We start from the raw sequence: 21,720 nt of genomic DNA, 5'->3' as shown, positions 1-21,720 counted from the left end.
CCTTGTCTGACGATGCAAGATTTCAAATCATCAGTTGTTTCCCTAAGACATGCGCCAATTTGCTGGCACAAATATCTTAAGAAACTGACATGATTTATATTGTAAGTTTGACAGCGATTCCACATTGGATGTTCGTTAACGAATAAGCTTTCCCGACTTTACTAATGGGCCGGTTTAGACAGCGGGAGTACATATTTGAAGACGCATCTGGTCTGAACCAAGTACAAACACTTGTAATACCACTCCCAGTAAGTTCGGGGCCAGGTAATAGAGCATTTACTGCACAAACCGGCCATACACAGAAACCATTTGCATCTATTTACGAAGCAAGATAATTATCATTTTAAAAAGATTTTGGTGAGACATGAAAGCAGAGCTTCTCACACTCACAAATCTCTATTTAAAGCCAATTTCAAGATCCAGAATTTGTTCAAGAGGAAAAAGGATAGTTTAAGTGGCCTTTTCGCATTTACAATATTTATTGAGTATTCATTGGGCCTCGGGATGGTGTCATCATAAGAACACACGCCATTTGCTAATCAAGTTTGCTCCAGAAAATGATATTTGACTGAATTTGGAAGCAGTGCTTGTCGCCGCGATGTAACGGCCCGGGGGTGATGTTCTGGTGTGGTGTCAAGGAAGGGAGGGAGTTAACTATGTACGAGAGTGAGGGTGAGCATGAGGGGGTGGGATTCAGGTGGGTGAAATTCGAGGGGGTGGGGGTTGGGGGGTGGGGAATGGGGGGATTCAGTAGAATGGAAAACGCGGGTATTATGTGAAGATGAGTGAAGAGATGGGTTGAGGGAACTGTTTGTGTGTGTGTGTGTGTTTGTACTGTTGAGTGTGTGAGTGTGTGAGTGTGTGAGTGTGAGTGTGAGTGTGAGTGTGTGTGTGTGTGTGTGTGTGTGTGTGTGTGTGTGTGTGTGGTTGAGTGTGTGTGTGTGTGTGTTTGTATGATTGTGTGTGTGTGTGTGTGTGTGTAGCATGTGTGTGGTGGTCTGTGTGTGCGCATATGTGCATGTGTGTGTGTGTGGTGTAGTGGTGGTAGTGTGACTGTGTGGTGTGTGTGTATTGTGTGTGCGCATATGTGCATGTGTGTGTGTTTGGTGTAGTGGTGGTAGTGTGACTGTGGTGTGTGTGTGTGTGTGTGTGTGTGTGTGTGTGTGTGTGTGTGTGTGTGTGTGTGTGGATGTGGTGGTGTGGTGTTGGTAGTGTGATTGCGCGTGTGTGTGTGGCGTTGGTGTGTGTGTGTGTGTGTGTGGATGTGGTGGTGTGGTGGTGGTGTGTAGATGTGGGAGCGGGTGTGGATGTAGGATCAAATGGGAGAGGGGTGATTGGGGATGATAGTTGGGGTAACTTGTTTAAAGAAGAGGTGACGAGGTGTGGGATGAGGTGCAGGGAATGATTAAGTTGTGGCAGTAGTAATATATTGAGCCGCAAAAGAAACGTCACTATGGATAGATATATGAGAAACCTTAATTGTCCAAACATGGTAAACATACGTTGAGACATATCAAAAAGATGAAACTTGGCAAAACTGATCATCAAGATTGAAATTAAAGTGTCAAATGTTCTTAAAGTGAAACACAACACTAGTCTCTGAGAAAATGGCATCACAAGTCAGTATCTCGTGTGTCAGCCATGTGCATTGATACATGGAATGGATGAGGCGGTTGATGAAGGCCATATGCACTTGAGCCCACACTCTGAGGAACGCCTGACGCAGTTCAGCTGCAGTTGTCGGCCTTGGTCGGACGTCATTCAGCCGTCTTTGAATCTCGTCCCACAGGTGTTCAATGGGATTTAAATCGGGACTGAGGGCAGGCCACTGCATGGTTCTGATGTCATTCCGCTGGAGGAAGTCTCTTGTTGCTCTCACAGTGTGGGCACGGGCGTTATCATGGTGAAACTCGTGGTTGCGGCGACGTGCCAAATGAGGTATGGCGTGTGGTCTCAAGATTTGATCAATGCTCCGAGCTGCTGTGACACCATTGCCTCTCCCTGGATCGATGTTCTGGAAGACCATAGGGCCTAACCTCTTTGCAAGACCAATTCCACCCCACACCATGATGCTCGGTAATGTTAAATTTAGAAACTTTGACAAAATTACCCAGATATTTAAATGACAACTTTTCATGCAATGTTACTTGGAGTGACGTTTCTTTTGCGGTTCAGTATATATTCTGCCACGGTGACATGTTGTGTTATAGTCAGTAGCACTATCATAGCCGGATCACATCGTGACTCGTTGCTCGTGTTATCAACCACTGATTTCAGATATCCCAGATGGTTCACTCAGTGACCATTTATAGTTTACCTTTCATCGTAATCACCCTTCAATGCGCTACCCACGCTCTCATAGGGGCGGTTGTGTGGCCTGGTGTTAACAGCATTGGCTTGTCACAACTTGGATTCATTGCGTACAATGTGTGATGCTCCTTCCGCAAGCCCCGAACAGAGATGTGCCTTGACAAAGCGGCACTAACTCACTCACTCCATGTTTAATCTGTTTCAGGACGCACACGGAGCACTGAAGGCTAACATGTACTTGTATCTTCAGGGGGGCACGGGTGGCTCAGTCGTCTAAGGCGCCGCAATTCGCTGTGCAGAGTTGCGTCCCTTGGGCACGCCAGAAACCTATGATTGTGGGTTCGAATCCTGGTTCGCCCCGATTATGTTTCTAGGTTTGTCAGCACCATACCCGTGCTCGTGGGTTTCACCGAAGTGGTAAACGTCTGAGACATGCATCACTTCGGGCTTTCCTCCCACATTAAGCTGACACGCCGCGATATAACTGGAATACTGTTAAAAGCGGCGTTAAACCAAACTCACTCATTCACTTGTATCTTCATGTCGGTTTAAGGACGCGCACGGAGCACTGAACGCTAAGTTTGTTTGTTTGTTTGTTGTTTAACGCCGCACTCAGCAATATTCCAGCTATATGACGGCGGTGTGAAAATAATCGAGTCTGGTCCAGACAATCCAGTGATTGACAACATGAACATCGATCCACGCAATTCGGATCGATGACATGCATCAACCAAGTCAGCGAGCCTGACCACCCGATCCCGTTAGTCGCCTCTTACGACAAGCATTATTGCCTTTTGCGGCAAGCATGAGTTGCTGAAGACCTATTCTTCCCCGGATCTTCACGGGCCCTGAGGGCTAATATAAGGTTGTACTTGAATTTCACGTCGGTTTCAGGACGAGCATGGCGCAATGACGGCCCACTGTGCACTTGTATCTTCATGGCGAATTACATAATGATGTCAACCACATCTCTGAGACTGTTTTCAAATACATAACAATAACTCAATGCCACTGTGAAGTCTAACATCAAAACGAATAGACCACAACGTGACAGTTGGACATAACAGCATATCTTCCTAATGACCAAATCTTCCATTTTAACTCAAATACTCATCTTCCCACCTTACTGGAGATCACAAATCTTACAAACTAACTAATAGCAAGGCATCTAGATATTGTACACGGTACATCCAGAGGTGGGAATCATCAGCGTCTGTGTTGGCCTGTCCCACACTAAACACCGCATTTGCATATAGATGGCCCCACGCTCACCTACTGGATGAGATACACGAGATAATATATCGAGGGCGACGAAAACAGTTTTAGCAGTTACGAGCCCGAAATATATTTTACAGGGTAAGTTTCTAACATGATTATGGGAGCGATTTGTGGCGGTATGTCTGGTGGGTAAATAATCGATAGATGGTCTGTAAGATATACCATTAACAACCACGATTAGCGTTACGAGCTGTTGTTGCCCTTGACACGGAGCAAGTTCTTCATACAAAGATGCTGCTGGCGAGGAAGGGGAATTCAATATAAACCATCCATGAAATAAGCATGAACCGTTCCATAACGTGTATTAAGAACCGAAGGACTTAACTATGACACACCATACACTACAGCAACTTCAAACATCCCACTCCCTCGTAACGGTAGAGGGTGGTAGCAACATCCAACTCTCGTAACACCTCGTGCTTTCTTAACGATAAGGGGTAGATATCAGTACCCTGTTCTCTCGCAATAGTGGGGAGTGGATATCAGCACCCTCTTCTCTCGCAACAGTAAGGAGTGGATATCAACAACACCCTGATTCTCGCAACAGTAAGGAGTTGGTATCAACAACACCCTGATTCTCGCAACAGTAGGGAGTGGGTATCAACAACACCCTGATTCCCGCAACAGTAAGGAGCGGGTATCAACACTCTGTTCTCTCGCAAAAGTAAGGTGTGGGTTTCAACTCTTTGTTTTGTTTTTGTGTTTGTTTGTTGTTTCTCTCTCTCTCTCTCTCTCTCTCTCTCTCTCTCTCTCTCTCTCTCTCTCTCTCTCTCTCTCTCTCTCTCTCTCTCTCTCTCTCTCTCTCTCTCTCGATTATTTACCGACCGCTGTCATATAGCTGGAATATTGCTGAGAAACAAACAAAACAAAACATTAATCAAACTGTACTGACGAGGAGTTATCTCCCTTGCTCTGTGATCGGGGCCTACAGTGTGGTCGGCAGTTTTGCTGGCACTTACACACAGCTTATATAATGAATACTGGTTTAGACATAGATGAATGGGCGCTAGTCGTGATGTCTCGGTAAGTACTACAGGGGGCCACCTGCTCGTGACACTGGGTGCGCGTGCAGCTGAAATAGGCTCACTCCTGCAGCTAATTGCTGTAATATAGAATCAATCATGTATTGATTTACATTGAAAATAACCCTCAAGCGAACATGAACAAATGCGGTGGGAAATATTCTACATATGAAGAAATGCATAAATCCTAAGGAAATAAATTATTCATCATTCTCTCTAATTGAGTAGATTATCATGGGATGATAGCGACTTCCAAACCACAGTTTTAAACGACTTTAAACATGCTCCTCTTTGAGTCTTTGGTAGGATGCATCAGATTCATCGCCTGTTCGGAAATCATTATCAGTAAATATAACTTTGACAATCATAATTGGGTAATAATTATGTCAAGCGTACGCTGGAGTAAGTTGATATATCCGACAGACAGAGATATACGGGGAGGATCTACCCCTTGATGACGATACCCTTCATACACGCACACGTGTGGAGTACATTCGTCAAACACAGATCTTCATGGAACAAACCCGTCCAACATAGACCTTCATGGAAAGAAAAGCTCAAACACTGATCTTCCTGGAAAATATCCGTTAAACATAGACCTTAGCTTTATAGAAAAAAAACCTGAAACAGATCGTCATGGCAAATACCAATCAAGAGAGACCTTCTTGGAAAATACCCATCAAACACAGACCTTCGTGGAAAATACCTGTCACACACAGGCCTTCATGGAAAATACCCATCAAACACAGACCTTCGTGGAAAATACCCATCAAACACAGACCTTCGTGGAAAATACCCGTCACACACAGGCCTTCATGGAAAATACCTGTCACACACAGGCCTTCATGGAAAATACCTGTCACACACAGGCCTTCGTGGAAAATACCTGTCACACACAGGCCTTCATGGAAAATACCTGTCAAACACAGGCCTTCGTGGAAAATACCTGTCAAACACAGGCCTTCGTGGAAAATACCTGTCAGACCTTCGTGGAAAATACCTCTCACACAGAGACCTTCTTGGAAAATACGTCAAACACAGATCTTCGTGGAAAATACCTGTCACACACAGACCTTCATGGAAAATACCTGTCACACACAGGCCTTCATGGAAAATACCTGTCACACACAGGCCTTCCGGAAAATACCTGTCAAACACAGGCCTTCGTGGAAAATGCCTGTCTCACACAGGCCTTCATGGAAAATACCTGTCAAACACAGGCCTTCATGGAAAATACCTGTCACACACAGGCCTTCATGGAAAATACCTGTCAAACACGGGCCTTCATGGAAAATACCTGTCAAACACAGACCTTCCGGAAAATACCTGTCAAACACAGGCCTTCGTGGAAAATACCTGTCAGACCTTCATGGAAAATACCTCTCACACAGAGACCTTCTTGGAAAATACGTCAAACACAGATCTTCGTGGAAAATACCTGTCACACACAGGCCTTCACGGAAACACAGACCTCAATGGAAAATACGTCTCAAACACAGACGTCCATGGAAAATACCCCTCAAACACAAATCGCCATGGCAAATACCCCTCAAGAGAGACCTACTTTGAAAATACCCATCAAACACAGGCCTTCCTGGAAAATACATATCACAAACAGACCTTCTTGGAAAATACCACTCAAACCCAGACCTTCATGGAAAATAACTGTCAAACACAGACCTTCATGGAAAATACCCGTCACACACAGACCTTCCTGGAAAATACCTGTCAAACACAGACCTTCATGGAAAATAACTGTCAAACACAGACCTTCATGGAAAATACCCGTCACACACAGACCTTCTTGGAAAATACCTCTCAAACCCAGACCTTCATGGAAAATAACTGTCAAACACAGACCTTCATGGAAAATACCCGTCACACACAGACCTTCATGGAAAATACCTGTCAGTCCTTCCTGGAAAATACCTGTCAAACACAGACCTTCCTGGAAAATACCTGCCAAACACAGAACTTCATGAAACCACCGTTAAACCCAGACCTTCATGGAAAATACCTCTCAAACCCAGACCTTCATGGAAAATAACTGTCAAACCCAGACCTTCATGGAAAATACCTGTCAAACACAGACCTTCATGGAAAATACCTCTCAAACCCAGACCTTCCTGGAAAATACCTGTCAAACACAGACCTTCCTGGAAAATACCTGCCAAACACAGAACTTCATAAAACCACCGTTAAACACAGACCTTCCTGTAAAATACCAGTCAAACACGGACATTCAAGGACATACCTGTCAAACACTGACCTTCATGGAAAATACCAGTCGAGCACAGACCTCCATGGAGCCAATTTTGTGGAATACTTGGTAACAGAACTTTGAGGAGTAAACCCGCTAGTCCGACTCAGACCGCTGTCAGTGAGACAAATGTATGATGGGTAACCGCGAGAAAGGCCTTCGTGGATGGTGACCAGTGGAGGAAAACCGTCAAACAGAGACATAGTTACAGGCTGTTACAGTGAGACATACCACAATAGGACAGAGGCATAGTTACAGGCTGTTACAGTGAGACATACCACAATAGGACAGAGACATAGTTACAGGCTGTTACAGTGAGACATACTACAATAGGACAGAGACATATTTACAGGCTGTTACAGTGAGACATACTACAATAGGACAGAGACATAGTTACAGGCTGTTACAGTGAGACATACCACAATAGGACAGAGACATATTTACAGGCTGTTACAGTGAGACATACTACAATTGGACAGAGACATATTAACATACCGTGTGTAGGAGATCGCGGTGGCGGCTTTAACGTGAAGTGGAAGCTGGTGTATGGGGAAGCACCATACCAGGATTACAGAAGCAACTGAATATTATATCGATGTATTTGGATAGATGGAAACTTGACATAAAGTTATATATACTAATATTATGATTTTTAGAAAAAAGGATGCCCTTTTGCCTACTAAGCGGACATTTAAAGGTGATTATATGAATAGTGTCGGACAATAAAAATACCTTGGAATATTATTCTCAAGTACATTAAACTTAAGGAAGGCGATGTTAAATTCATCGATAAAAGAGAATTCGCGCCCGTTGTGTATAAACTTGGCGTTGTAACAACTCAAATAAAGCCCAAATATGATATATGGGGCTGCCGAATGTGTTATTTTATCGAAAAGATTCTCCTGTCCGCCTGGAAAATATTTCTGAATGTGGGGATGTCTACTCACAGTGATATGGCTTATGGTGAATGTGGAAGGTTTCCACCATATCTTACATCTTGTACACGATGCCTACGCTATTGGCTGAAATAGTTATACCTGAACATTATTTGCAAAAGAAAACTTAGAATATGCTTGTATATCTTGATAATACTAGGGACAACACATGGGCTTCCCGTATACGCTAAAACTTTTTTAATTATGGCTTTGTGTTTATATGGATATCGCAATCTATTGGTGACATTAATAACAACTTCGTACTCTGGCCCTAGATACGTTCCGACAGAATTGGCATTCGACGCTTTCAGAAAGTTCAAGATACGACATATTAAATATCTCCTAGAACACTCTTTCAAATTTGGAATTCATACATGTCCGCAATACGTTTTTATACATGATTTTTAAACATGTCTAAGTGATCTAAAAGTGAATAAGGGAAAATATTTATTGAAAAGTGCCTAGAGTTTGCTTCTTTTGTTTGTAACCTGGGTGTTAAGACGAATTTCATTTAATGTTTATTTGCCCTGTTTATAAAGCGAGATGGAATATTTACCCATCTCGTCATTATCATATATATCTACTAAGAACTTTGTATGTCTTTTGTCAAAGCAAAATAGTTGACACGTTCAAATATCTTTATACATACATCCATCCATTTATGTTCCGTCAGTTGTTGTATTGATACCCCGCATACTGTAATATGTGTTAATATAACTGTGCGTCCATGTAACACACTTGTATATGGGCCAATGGCCTTTCAGACAATAAACCATTGAATGGAATGGAATTGAGAGGAAGGGAAGTGGTGCGGAGTAATAAACATATTTATCTTGGTTAATATATGCGCAATACATTTGCAATATCCTTCCATAGAGGGAACCAGATTAACTGTGGCAATTGTGGCTATTTCGCCATTAATTAATAACTACATATACCAGCTATTGTTGTCGACATCCCGACACGACAAACGGCAAGAGACTGTACCAGACTTGCCTGAGGTCTCCGTATATAGCCTGGGCTCACTTTGTCTCATAATAAGAAACTTCCCAAACAGACAATACATAAACTGCGCTATGTGTGCCTCTCATAATATCCCTCTACAAATATTAAGACATCGTGAAGCTTTTCCAAATGACGTCAAGGGACGCTCTCGAACTGAACGCAGCAAGTCTTCCAGTATCAGGGGACTCAACCCTGTCTGGAAGGCCGGGATGCTAACACCAATCGCAGGTGTTCATAGTTGAAACAAATCAGATCAATCATTAAGAAATTAATGAGACATTAAAAATAACATTTCCAAATACCATTGTCTCTCAGTAGTTTCACTACTATACATGGGACTATATAGGACCGTTCCCTACAGAAATCCCTTGTCTTTATCTAACTGTATCTGGGTGTTTCCAGACCACACCAAGAAGTCTCCCCTGCCTCAATGTAACAGTATCTGGAAGTATATAGGACAGCTATCTAGAGAAGTCCCATCTAGCCCAGTTTAACGGTACATAGGCGTATATCTGACCGTTCCCCATGGACCCCACCTTTCCCCAGTGTAACGGTACCCGGGAGTATATAGGACCGTTCCACCCGGAAATCCCCTGTGCCCATAATACTGTATGTGGGAGTATACAGGACCGCTGGATCAATGTCTCAATGTAACAGTATCAAGGACTGCTCTTGCAGTTCCCAATTTCGCAACTTTACGGCGTCTGTGGGTATCTTTTCCCCTGTTTGTACGTAACAGTATCTGTCTCCGTGATGCCGTATCTAGGTGTATCATTAACTGCAACCTACACAAATATCTCAGTGTCCCCAAGACATCCAACTGTAACTGAGAGTAACGTGGACCAGCACACGTCCTGCTATCTCTATGTCAGACAGATGAGCTTCTTCCCGTTAGCTAACTCGGTGAATTGAGTGGTATCTACAGTGAGATGTAAGCATATCGATCAGCGCTCCATGACCATATCAGTAACAGGAATACCGTGAGAACTGCACAGTTACTTCCCTTCCTCCAGGCAGGTTCACGCTGAAATCTCCCATGGCTGCTGGTGGGGGTGGAAACTCCCGAACAACGATTTTATTCAAGTCACAGAGCTGTTGGGAACCCAGTATCCGAGGAACAGCGATGGTGTATGGGTCACCGATCTAATGGTGTAGTATGGACTGCGGAACAGCGATGGTTTATCGGTCACCGATCTTCAGGTGATGGTATTAACTTGGGAACAGTGGGATGATATCGGTCACTGATTTAGAGGCAGTGGTATTAATTCAGAAACAGTGGATTGTTATCGGTCACTGATTTAGCGGTAATAGTATTAACTCGGGACCAGTGGGGTGTTATTCGTCACTGATCTAGTTGCGGTGGTATTAACTCGGAATCAGTAGGGTGATATCGGTTACTGGCCGACTATTGGTGGCATTCACTCGGGAACAGAGGGATGTTATCGGTCACTGATCAGCTATTGCTGGTATTAACTTGGCAAAAGTGGGATGTTTTTGATCGGTAGCCGATCTAGTTGCGGTGGCATTAACTTTTGGAGAATGGGATGTTATCGGTCACTGTTCTAGTTGCGGTGGCATTAACTTTTGGAGAGTGTGATGTTATCGGTCACTGATCTAGTTGCGGTGGCATTAACTTTTGGAGAGTGTGATGTTATCGGCCACTGATCTAGTTGCGGTGGCATTAACTTTTGGAGAGTGTGATGTTATCGGCCACTGATCTAGTTGCGGTGGCATTAACTTTTGGAGAGTGTGATGTTATCGGCCACTGATCTAGTTGCGGTGGCATTAACTTTTGGAGAGTGTGATGTTATCGGTCACTGATCTAGTTGCGGTGGCATTAACTTTTGGAGAGTGTGATGTTATCGGTAGCCGATCTAGTTGGGGTGGCATTAACATTTGGAGAGTGTGATGTTATCGGTCACTGTTCTAGTTGCGGTGGCATTAACTTTTGGAGAGTGTGATGTTATCGGCCACTGATCTAGTTGCGGTGGTATTAACTTTTTGAAAGTGGGATGTTATCGGTCGCAGATCTAGTTGCGGTGGCGTTAACCTTTGGAAAGTGTGATGTTATCGGTCACTAATCTAGTTGCGGTGGCATTAACGTTTGGAAAGTGGGATGTTATCAGTCGTTGATGTAGTTGCGGTGGTATTAACGTTTGGAAGGTTGGATGTTATCAGTCGTTGATCCTGTGGTGGTGGCATTAACTTTAGGAAAGTAGGATGTTATCGGTCACTGATCTAGTAGCGATGGTATTAACGTTTGGAAAGTGTGATGTTATCAGTCTTTGATGTAGTATTAACTTTTGAAACATGGGATGTTATCGGTCACTGATCTAGTTGCGGTGATATTAACTTTTGGAAAGTGGGATGCTATCGGTCGCTGATCTAGTTGCTGTGGTATTAACTTTTGGAAAGTGGGATGCTATCGGTCGCTGATCTAGTTGCTGTGGTATTAACTTTTGGAAAGTGGGATGTTATCGGTCGCTGATCTAGTTGCGGTAGTATTAACTTTCGGAAAGTGGGATGTTATCGGCCGCTGATCTTGTTGCTGTGGTATTAACTTTTGGAAAGTGGGATGTTTTCGGTCGCTGATCTAGTTGCGGTGATATTAACTCGAGAAAAGTGGGATGTTATCGGTCACTGATCTAGTTGCGGTGGTATTAACTTTTGCAAAGTGGGATGTTATCGGTCGCTGATCTAGTTGCGATGGTATTAACTATTGGAAAGTGGGATGTTATCGGTCGCTGATCTAATTGCGATGATATTAACTATTGGAAAGTGGGATGTTATCGGTCGCTGATCTAGTTGTGGTGGTATTAACTTTTGGAAAGTGGGATGTTATCGCTCGCTGATCTAGTTGCGGTGGTATTAACGTTTGGAATGTTTTATGTTATCAGTCACTGAAGTAGTTGCGGTGGTATCAACTCGGGAACAGTGGGATGGTATCGGTCGCAGATCCTGTGATGGTGGTGATATTAACTCGAGAAAAGTGTGATGTTATCATTCGCTGATGTAGTTGCGGTGGTATTAACTGAGGAAGAGTGGCATGGTCCCGGTCACTGATCTATTGGTGGTAGTGGTATTAACTGAGAAACAGCCGTGAAGTCACAGTTCTAGTGCTAAGGATTTTAAGAGCATTAATGGTACTTCAGTCAACCCTTGCATGTTTAAGGCACCAACTGCCTGTTCTAAAATATGTTTCTTCTGTCAGTGATTGTGATTTTGGCACATACTGTACCCCAGTGTAAGTACAAAGTCAACAATAACAACAAACAAACAATCTACCTTTTGCCGAAAGACTTTTTAAACAGGCCATGCCATGATAATTATGAAGAATAGCCTTTTCCCCCCGAACATTTATACCATAAAATTTGTTGACATCTCATAACAATAAATCTGTAGATGTACAGTTTCCAATATTCCAGTAAGATATATGCACATTAGCAAGCGGAACCTATTTCGTTGCAGGCTGCTTCATGATCAGTAGTATTCGTGTAACTCAACCGTAACGCGCCGTGTCTAACTGCACTGTAGGTTTGGACGCAATTAATATTGCAGTCTGTGGTCTACTTGCCTACCGAGGCGGTAACAGCACCGACAGCAGCGACATCACCAGGTGGAGGACGACAGCCCGAGACGCATGGGCGTGGAACCTTGTGGAAGATATCGACCTGACACTGTATCGACCCCAGGCACAGTGTGTTACTTCAATGATTTTTAAAAAACCCATTGCAAGCTTGAAAGATAGATGTTTTGTCTTATTAAACAAGACGATTGACTGAGGAATGCAATCCCAATACTTTCATAGATGCATAGCATTCTTGACATATGAACATGGTTTTCATGAAGTCATTGCACCCTTGTTGTTCAGATACGTTCATAAAACCATAGAAGAGTTGACGTGAAGAGGGCTTTGAAAATTAATAGACTACTTGACGTGAATGAAACATTCTTAATTGAATCCATTACTACTTGACGTGAAAATGGCTTTCATTTTGTCATTCGGCACATGATGGACCACGCAGGTATGAATTGGAAGCCATATGCTTTTGTAGCCTGATGGCACTGTCAACTTGCAAGTCATTCAAACGACGGACAACGCACACTTTCTTCTTCGCAGTATTGACAACACAACATAATACATACTTCAGCATCACAGTCGCTACAGGAATTATTACCACGTGCATTGGCGTTTCTCATTCTTTTATATATTAAGATTATTTTATCAGTTGGTTTCTTCCTAGCGCTAGGCCATCAATGATACAGAGTCATGCGTATACGTATTGTAAGTGTTATCTAACACAATAAATGTCGATACCGCGTGCATTTTGGATATTCATGGGACTAACGTCCCATTTCTGTAGCTTAACATACACTACGGTTGCTAATCGCTTTTCTAACACGCACCCTGACATAGTTGGAACAATACCCAGTGCATCAGTATACTTAGTGCTAACGTATACGTACTCTTTTGTAAGAATACCCTATGCATAGGTATTGCCAGTGTTAACGTATACCACCTTGTTCATCGGTATACTAAGCTCTAACGCATACGTTCTCTTTTGCTAGAATACCTTTAAGTTATCTTTTGGTACTCCCTATGTATAGGTAAACAAAACGTCTGCCGAAGTAAAACGGTGTCCCTAGTGTGGACATACGAAACGGTTGTTGAGATAATACCCTTTGTATCGGTGTCCCTAGTGTGGACATACGAAACGGTTGTTGAGATAATACCCTTTGTATCGGTACCCCTAGTGTGGACATACGAAACGGTTGTTGAGATAATACCCCCTGTATCGGTATCTCTAGAGCTAGCGCATGGTATTATTGCAAAGATGCGTCTATAACCCAAAAATAGAAACACTACCTCGCGAGTGGGCATTTCTCGGAACAATATTCACCTCTACGCCAAGACATACCACGTGCATTTGCATTCAATACGGTACACAATGATCGTTAAGACATCACTGCGCGCGTTGTTATTCCGTGGACTAAAATACACCTCGACTGTTTGGATAATACACTCAGTATCAACAGTTCAAGAGCTAATGCCTCGTGTTTATTATACACAGTTCTGTTGTGTTGATAATTTCTCTACATTTATACTGCGCAATCCATCCAAATAAGGTAAAATGTATCTCTCGCCTCTGTGTCATACACAAGTATACGACTTGTATGGCTGCAACGTAAGGACTGAGATGAGCGTCGCTGCTTGCAATGCGATACAGACGGATATATTTATATATCGCTCTCTTAGAACATATGGTAGAATACCGTATGTGCGTGGTTAGATAGCTACACTGATAAGGACGTAACCATTACTGTTATCAAGATGAGTATGTTTTTACAGTACTTGGATACATTAGTGCTTGTATTACCTACATGAGTTGATGTCATTACTGGAAGACAAACGTTATGGTGACGGATGCGGTACCCAGTGCCATACCAACAGTGAGAAATGTGTTGGCAGAACACCGCTTAGCAGAATACACGTGATCAAACAGAAATCGATTTGAACAAGACACAAGAACAATCACTTTTATCATGCGTTAGAATCGTAACAATAGCCCCTTCATGAGGGATTTATTTCTTCAATTTGTTGTGAGTGCATTTGGTAATGCCCAATACAAAGGCGACGTTTTGTTGTGCTGTGTTGGCATGTCGTGGTAACGGTCCCTAGGCGGTCGGTGACGTCCACAAAAGCCCTCCCTTCCTCAACACACCACCCGGTCACTCACATCAACACAATGGCCTGAAGAACATGCTGAACTGATTGTCCTCGCTATTGCTGTTTAATAGTCGACCTGAGATGGTGCTTGTGTTTCAAGAGTTCAAAACAAGCCATGCAAAACTGTTGAAATTGCTTGAGGCACAATGCGCCATCTGCAATAATGTTGGTATTGACAGAAGCTGAATGTACGATCTGCAATACAGTTAGTATTGACAGTAGTACCACACCACCACCTGTAGTACCACTGGTATAGTACAATTCACAACCGGTAACACTGCTTGTATTGCTGGAAGTTCAAAACACAACCTCTAACAGCTCAATACACAACCTCTTAACCTGCATGTATTGCTTGAAGCTACATAAACAACCTATAACCCTACGTGTATTGTTGGAAGTACAAAACACAACCGGTAACACTGCTTGTATTGCCTGAGGCTCAATACACAAACTCTAACCCTGCTTGTATCGCTTGAAGCTAAATACACAACCTCTAACCCTGCTTGTATCGCTTGAAGCTAAATACACAACCTATAACCCTGCTTGTATTGCTTGAAGCTAAATACACAACCTATAACCCTGCTTGTATTGCTTGAAGCTAAATACACAACCTATAACCCTGCTTGTATTGCTTGAAGCTAAATACACAACCTATAACCCTGCTTGTATTGCTTGAAGCTAAATACACAACCTATAACCCTGCTTGTATTGCTTGAAGCTAAATACACAACCTATAACCCTGCTTGTATTGCTTGAAGCGATGGGGCAGGGTACGCTCACCTTTTCGCGAACACTTAGTTTCGCCAGTATCAAATAGTGGCGAAACAAGGTATTCGCGATAATGTAAGCGTAACCTATTCCTACAGGTGTCAGAGAAACAATTGTTCAGCTCCTTCGTTCACAAAACAAAATCGCTCTCTTAGAACATATCCTATGATTTGTTTTAAATGCAATTCCAGCTAAGATATATTATTCATACGATCCATATTCTTAGTTGTTTATCACGTCCCCATACACATGTTCTCTGCATCATCCACATTTTTTGTTGCAATGCAATCAAAGTCAATAAATAAGCGACAAAAGCCTTTCCATATCCAATAGAAATCTCTACATAAAGCAGAGTAGATTGTACAATTTCGACTATATCATGAGCATGTGTTTATGAACCACTATCAAATAGTGATGATACCAGGTGTTCACGAAAAGGTGAGCGTATCCTGCCCCACCGGTGGCACCCGTTACAAACACACGCAAAGGCAGGTCAATTGTTCACCTAAAAAAACATGGGAACATATGGTACAAGTCAAAATAGGGAATTGGATCGGACATCATTTTTGTCACTGATGCGTCAAATTTGGAAATTCAAGACATGTTCTTTATGAGTTCCATGTCATTTGTTCTTGATATAGTACGAGTAAACACGATCACAAACATAGCCATATACCCCTAAGAAATACGTCTTTGTATATCTCATCTATAAATTAGTTCAGTATAAGAGGTGATTATATTTATGGATAACAACTTCTTTACTGAAGGTAAGGTTCCAAGGCTACTTCTGAGGTAATGTTGTAGTTGGTGATAATGTTCTTCAGGAAGATGGAATTGAACAGAGTGACGTCTCTTACTGCCTCATAGTTAATGTCGAATAAAGAACCACCCAATTTCTTTTATTCACATGAGGAAGAGGCATCAAGTAGCCTTAAAACGCCGCTACAAATAAGAAAGCAGTTGTTATCTGTAAAACGCATCACATCTTCTTCCAACGTCTAAATGCCTATGAAAGAGTTGACTTGTTTTGTATTGTTTCCATGCTGTTACCCATGTGTAAAACGCATCACATCTTCTTCCAACGTCTAAATGCCTATGAAAGAGTTGACTTGTTTTGTATTGTTTCCATGCTGTTACCCATGTGTAAAACGCATCACATCTTCTTCCAACGTCTAAATGCCTTTGAAAGAGTTGACTTGTTTTGTATTGTTTCCATGCTGTTACCCATGTGTAAAACGCATCACATCTTCTTCCAACGTCTAAATGCCTATGAAAGAGTTGACTTGTTTTGTATTGTTTCCATGCTGTTACCCATGTGTAAAACGCATCACATCTTCTTCCAACGTCTAAATGCCTATGAAAGAATTGACTTGTTTTGTATTGTTTCCATGCTGTTACCCAAGTGTAAAACGGCTGAACACTCCCGATACAGACCAGTGGACGTCGTAGGACGTGTTCTTGATTAAGGTGTTCCCGATCTCACCCCCTAGTGCTTATATGCCCTTGACAAACTATTCTTGGCAAAGCGTCCTCCATAATGTCCTTCATGAACCATATTGATGCAGTCGACCCTAAATCCTGATCCTCATAAAGTCCCTACGGACCCGCATCATGGTGCATAGATCTCCTAGTGAGCCGTTACATGGTGTGTCTACTAAGATGCCGTAACATGGCATGTATACTTCCACAGCTGTAAACAAAAGCCTCAGATCCCTGTCCATTGTACGATTCCGACTATATCGTAAGCACGTGTTTAATAATCACTATCAAACAGTGATGATAACAGATAACAGTGATGATAACAAGGTGAGCGTACCTTGCCCACCGGTGGCACTCACAAACACATGCAAAGGCAAGTCAAGTGACATACATCAAGTAGCTTGTACGGGCAATAACTCACCTGTGTTGTTCGGGCGTCAGTGGATTTCGGGTTATGCACACATCTGAGAATCGGCCTGAAACAAACAATTACTTACATAAAACAAATCAAGTCTTTGAAAGGCTTTTAGAAGTGATACACATGAGGAAGAGAATGTATGGACATCAACTTCTTTTTGATGAAGAACACAACGTTTCGGAGTATATGCTTACTCCTTCATCAGGTGAATGATGAAGGAGTAAACATATATTCCGAAATTTTGTGTTCGTCATAATAAATAAGTTGACATCGATAAATCTTCTTCCTTATAAAACAAATGTTACAAAGTACAAGGATGTGGAATATTTTCATTTTTGCCAATCGCAAAGACCCTCAAATGCAACAACAGCCTAGTTAGTTATTTTACAATGGTACGTGACACCAACCTACATGTACTCATATGGCAATTTACCAAACATGAAGAGGAAGCAGTTTTGTTCGAAGCAAAACAAGCCCCTATCAGCGTGTGAGCAACGTGTTCGGGCCAAGGATACGGGGGCGTCGTCAAATGTCATGTAATAACTGTAGGTAACAAAGTACTCAATTTACAAGACAAGCATGACAACCAGAGTGACACGTGTTTCTTGTAGATCCATTAAGTTAAAATATTCCAGTATGCTCCTCGCTGTTACCGAGTAAATTGTCCTGTTTCGTTTCTGTGTTACCACAAGGTTATATGCATGAGTGCAATTTACAGACGTGTCATATCTGATGCATAGACCACGTTGTAGACCATGTGTAGGGCACCGGAATATTCCTAGACGAACAGTTAACAGGTTACATCTAAATTACTTTGGCATCTCAATTACAAGTTTGAACAGGTTAAATATTGATAAAGTACTTTAGGTTAACATTATCACATGGTTACGTGTTTTCATGTGACTGTGTGTTTCCATGTGACTGTGTGTTTTCATGTGACTGTGTGTTTTCATGTGGATGTGTGTTTTCATGTGGCCGTGTGCTTTCTTGTGGCCGTTTGCTTTCACGTGGCTGTGTGTTTTCATATGACTATGTGTTTTCATTTGTTTGTGTGTTTTCATCTGTTTGTTTGCTTTCATGTGGCTGTGTTTTCAGGAGATTGTGTGTTTTCATGTGGCTGTGTGTTTTCATGTGACTGTGTGTTTTCATGTGACTGAATGTTTTCATGTGACTGTGTGTTTTCATGTGGTTGTGTGTTTTTATGTGGCTGTGTGTTTTCATATGGTTGTGTTTTTTTCATATTGCTGTGTGTTTTCATGTTGCTGTGTATTTTCATATTGCTGTGTTGTTTCATGTGACCGTGTGTTTTCATGTGACTGTGTGTTTTCATGTGGTTGTGTGTTTTCATGTGGCTGTGTGTTTTCATATGGTTGTGTTTTTTTCATATTGCTGTGTGTTTTCATGTTGCTGTGTATTTTCATATTGCCGTGTTGTTTCATGTGACCGTGTGTTTTCATGTGGTTGTGTGATTTCTTTTGACAGTGTGTTTTCATATGGTTGCGTTTACATGTGACTGTGTGTTTTCATGTGACTGAGTGTTTTCACTTGACTGTGTGTTTTCATGTGGCTGTGTGTTTTCATGTGACTGTGTGTTTTCATGTGACTGTGTGTTTTCATGTGACTGAGTGTTTTCATTTGACTGTGTGTTTTCATGTGGCTCTATTGTGACAGTAATGAAACTTGTCCGAATAATCGACCTATCTGACATCTTTAATTTCAGTTACCGGATCGAAATGTCGTAAGCATGTTCTATTGACAAAATTCCTGGGATCACAATTTCAGCTTCATTGAGCGAAAAGGTTAAGAGGATCTGTTGAAACAGCTTTGTCAATACATTGAATACTGACGTCGCAGGCCATCACAAAGAAAATTCCAACACAACACGTATTATGTGTCAGATTAATTCTTATGTACACCTTGTCAAATTACAACTAGTACATCAGGTCTCACACGTCTTATGAATGGGACCCGTGAAGATTCCGGGGTAGAATAGGTCTTCAGCAACCCATGCTTGCCATAAAAGGTGACTATGCTTGTCGTAAAAGGCGACTAACGGGATCGGGTGGTCAGGCTCGCTGACTTGGTTGATGCATGTCATCGATCCCAATTGCGTGGATCGATGCTCATGATGTCAATCACTGGATTGTCTGGTCCAGATTCGATTATTTACAGACCGCCGTCATATAGCTGGAATATTGCTGAGTGCGGCGTTAAACAACAAACCAACCAACCAACTTATGAATTGTAACTTATTAATGTCTGTATGGCATCTGATGGATTACTATATGTCCGAGCAGTATACAATCGCTGTACATACTACACCGGCTGAGGGTATTCGATAATAGGGGATTTATAGAACAATTAATGTGAGGTGTTATAACGGGTATATATAACGTCAGCACATTCGTGATGGTAGGTAAACATCACGTGTATTCCAAGACAGCTAATTCATATAACGATGGCGGGAATACATTATGCCACATAAGTGTATTCAGTTGTAAGAGGTATGTATCACGCTACATAAGGGTATTAGGGTATATCACGGCATATGAGGATATTCATGATAGTGGGTATATATACCATCATATGAGGGTATTTCATGATGGTGGCATACATCACGCCATATGAGAGTATTTCATGATGGCGGGTATATATCACGGCATATGAGGATATTCATGATAGTGGGTATCAATACCGTCATATGAGAGTATTTCATGATGGCAGGTATGTATCACGCTACATGAGGATATTCATGGTAGTGGGTATATATACCATCATATGAGGGTATTTCATGATGGCGGCAGACATCAAGGCATATGAGAGTATTTCATGATTGCGGGTATATATCACGGCATATAAGGATATTCATGATAGTGGGTATAAATACCATCATATGAGAGTATTTCATGATGGCGGGTATGTATCACGGCATATAAGGATATTCATGATAGTGGGTATAAATACCATCATATGAGACTTTTTCATGATGGCGGGTATATATCACGGCATATTAGGATATTCATGGTAGTGGGTATATATACCATCATATGAGACTATTTCATGATGGCAGGTATATATCACGGCATATGAGGATATTCATGATAGTGGGTATATATACCATCACATGAGGGTATTTCATGATGGTGGCATACGTCACGAAATATAAGAGTATTTCATGATGGCAGGTATATATCACGGCATATGAGTATATTCATGATTGTGGGTATATATACCATCATATGGGGGTATTTCATGATGGTGGCATATATCACGCTATATGAGAGTATTTCATGAGGGTGGGTATATATCACGGCATATGAGTATATTCATGATAGTGGGTATATATACCATCATATGGGAGTATTTAATGATGGTGGCATACATCACGCTATATGAGACTATTTCATGATGGCGGTTATGTATCACGGCATATGAGGATATTCATGATAGTGGGTATATGTACCATCACATGGGGGTATTTCATGATGGTGGCATATATCACGCTATATGAGTATATTCATGATAGTGGGTATATATACCATCATATGGGAGTATTTAATGATGGTGGCATACATCACGCTATATGAGAGTATTTCATGATGGCGGGTATGTATCACGGCATATAAGGATATTCATGATAGTGGGTATAAATACCATCATATGAGACTTTTTCATGATGGCGGGTATATATCACGGCATATTAGGATATTCATGGTAGTGGGTATATATACCATCATATGAGACTATTTCATGATGGCAGGTATATATCACGGCATATGAGGATATTCATGATAGTGGGTATATATACCATCACATGAGGGTATTTCATGATGGTGGCATACGTCACGAAATATAAGAGTATTTCATGATGGCAGGTATATATCACGGCATATGAGGATATTCATGATAGTGGGTATATATACCATCATATGGGGGTAATTTAAGATGGTGGGTATATATCACGCCATATGAGTATATTCATGATAGTCGGTATATGTACCATCACATGGGGGTATTTCATGATGGTGGCATATATCACGCTATATGAGAGTATTTCATGATGGCGGGTATATATCACGGCATATGAGGATATTCATGATAGTGGATATATATATCCTCACATGAGGGTATTTCTTGATGGTGGCCTATATCACGCTATATGAGAGTATTTCATGATAGCAGGTATGTATCACGGCATATGAGGATATTCATGATAGTTGGTATATATATACCATCATATGAGACCATTTCATGATGGCGGGTATGTATCACGGCATATGAGGATATTTATGATAGTGGGTATATATACCATCATATGGGGGTATTTCAAGATGGTGGGTATATATCACGGCATATGAGTATATTCATGATAGTCGGTATATATATCATCACATGAGGGTATTTCATGATGGCGGGTATATATCACGGCATATGAGGATATTCATGATAGTAGATATATATATCATCACATGAGAGTATTTCATGATGGTGGCCTATATCACGCTATATGAGAGTAT

At 41.8% G+C, this 21,720-nt stretch overlaps 1 protein-coding gene across 3 annotated transcripts in view; it reads right to left on the bottom strand.

Moving 5' to 3' along the window:
* Positions 1–21,720, bottom strand: part of LOC124142701 (neuronal acetylcholine receptor subunit alpha-10-like) — a 233,111-nt gene that overhangs the window by 160,067 nt on the left and 51,324 nt on the right. For all 3 annotated transcript variants that reach the window (XM_046511290.2, XM_048400757.1, XM_048400758.1), the window contains exon 2: positions 17,207–17,261. The gene's annotated coding sequence lies outside the window, so the exon portion shown is untranslated. The remainder of the gene's footprint in view (positions 1–17,206; positions 17,262–21,720) is intronic.

This window comes from Haliotis rufescens, unplaced genomic scaffold (assembly GCF_023055435.1).
Source record: "Haliotis rufescens isolate VD_foot unplaced genomic scaffold, xgHalRufe1.0.p SCAF_20, whole genome shotgun sequence".
NCBI lineage: Eukaryota > Metazoa > Mollusca > Gastropoda > Lepetellida > Haliotidae > Haliotis > Haliotis rufescens.
Note: the sequence above shows the minus strand (reverse complement) of the source record. Positions and strands in the feature narration are given on the sequence as shown.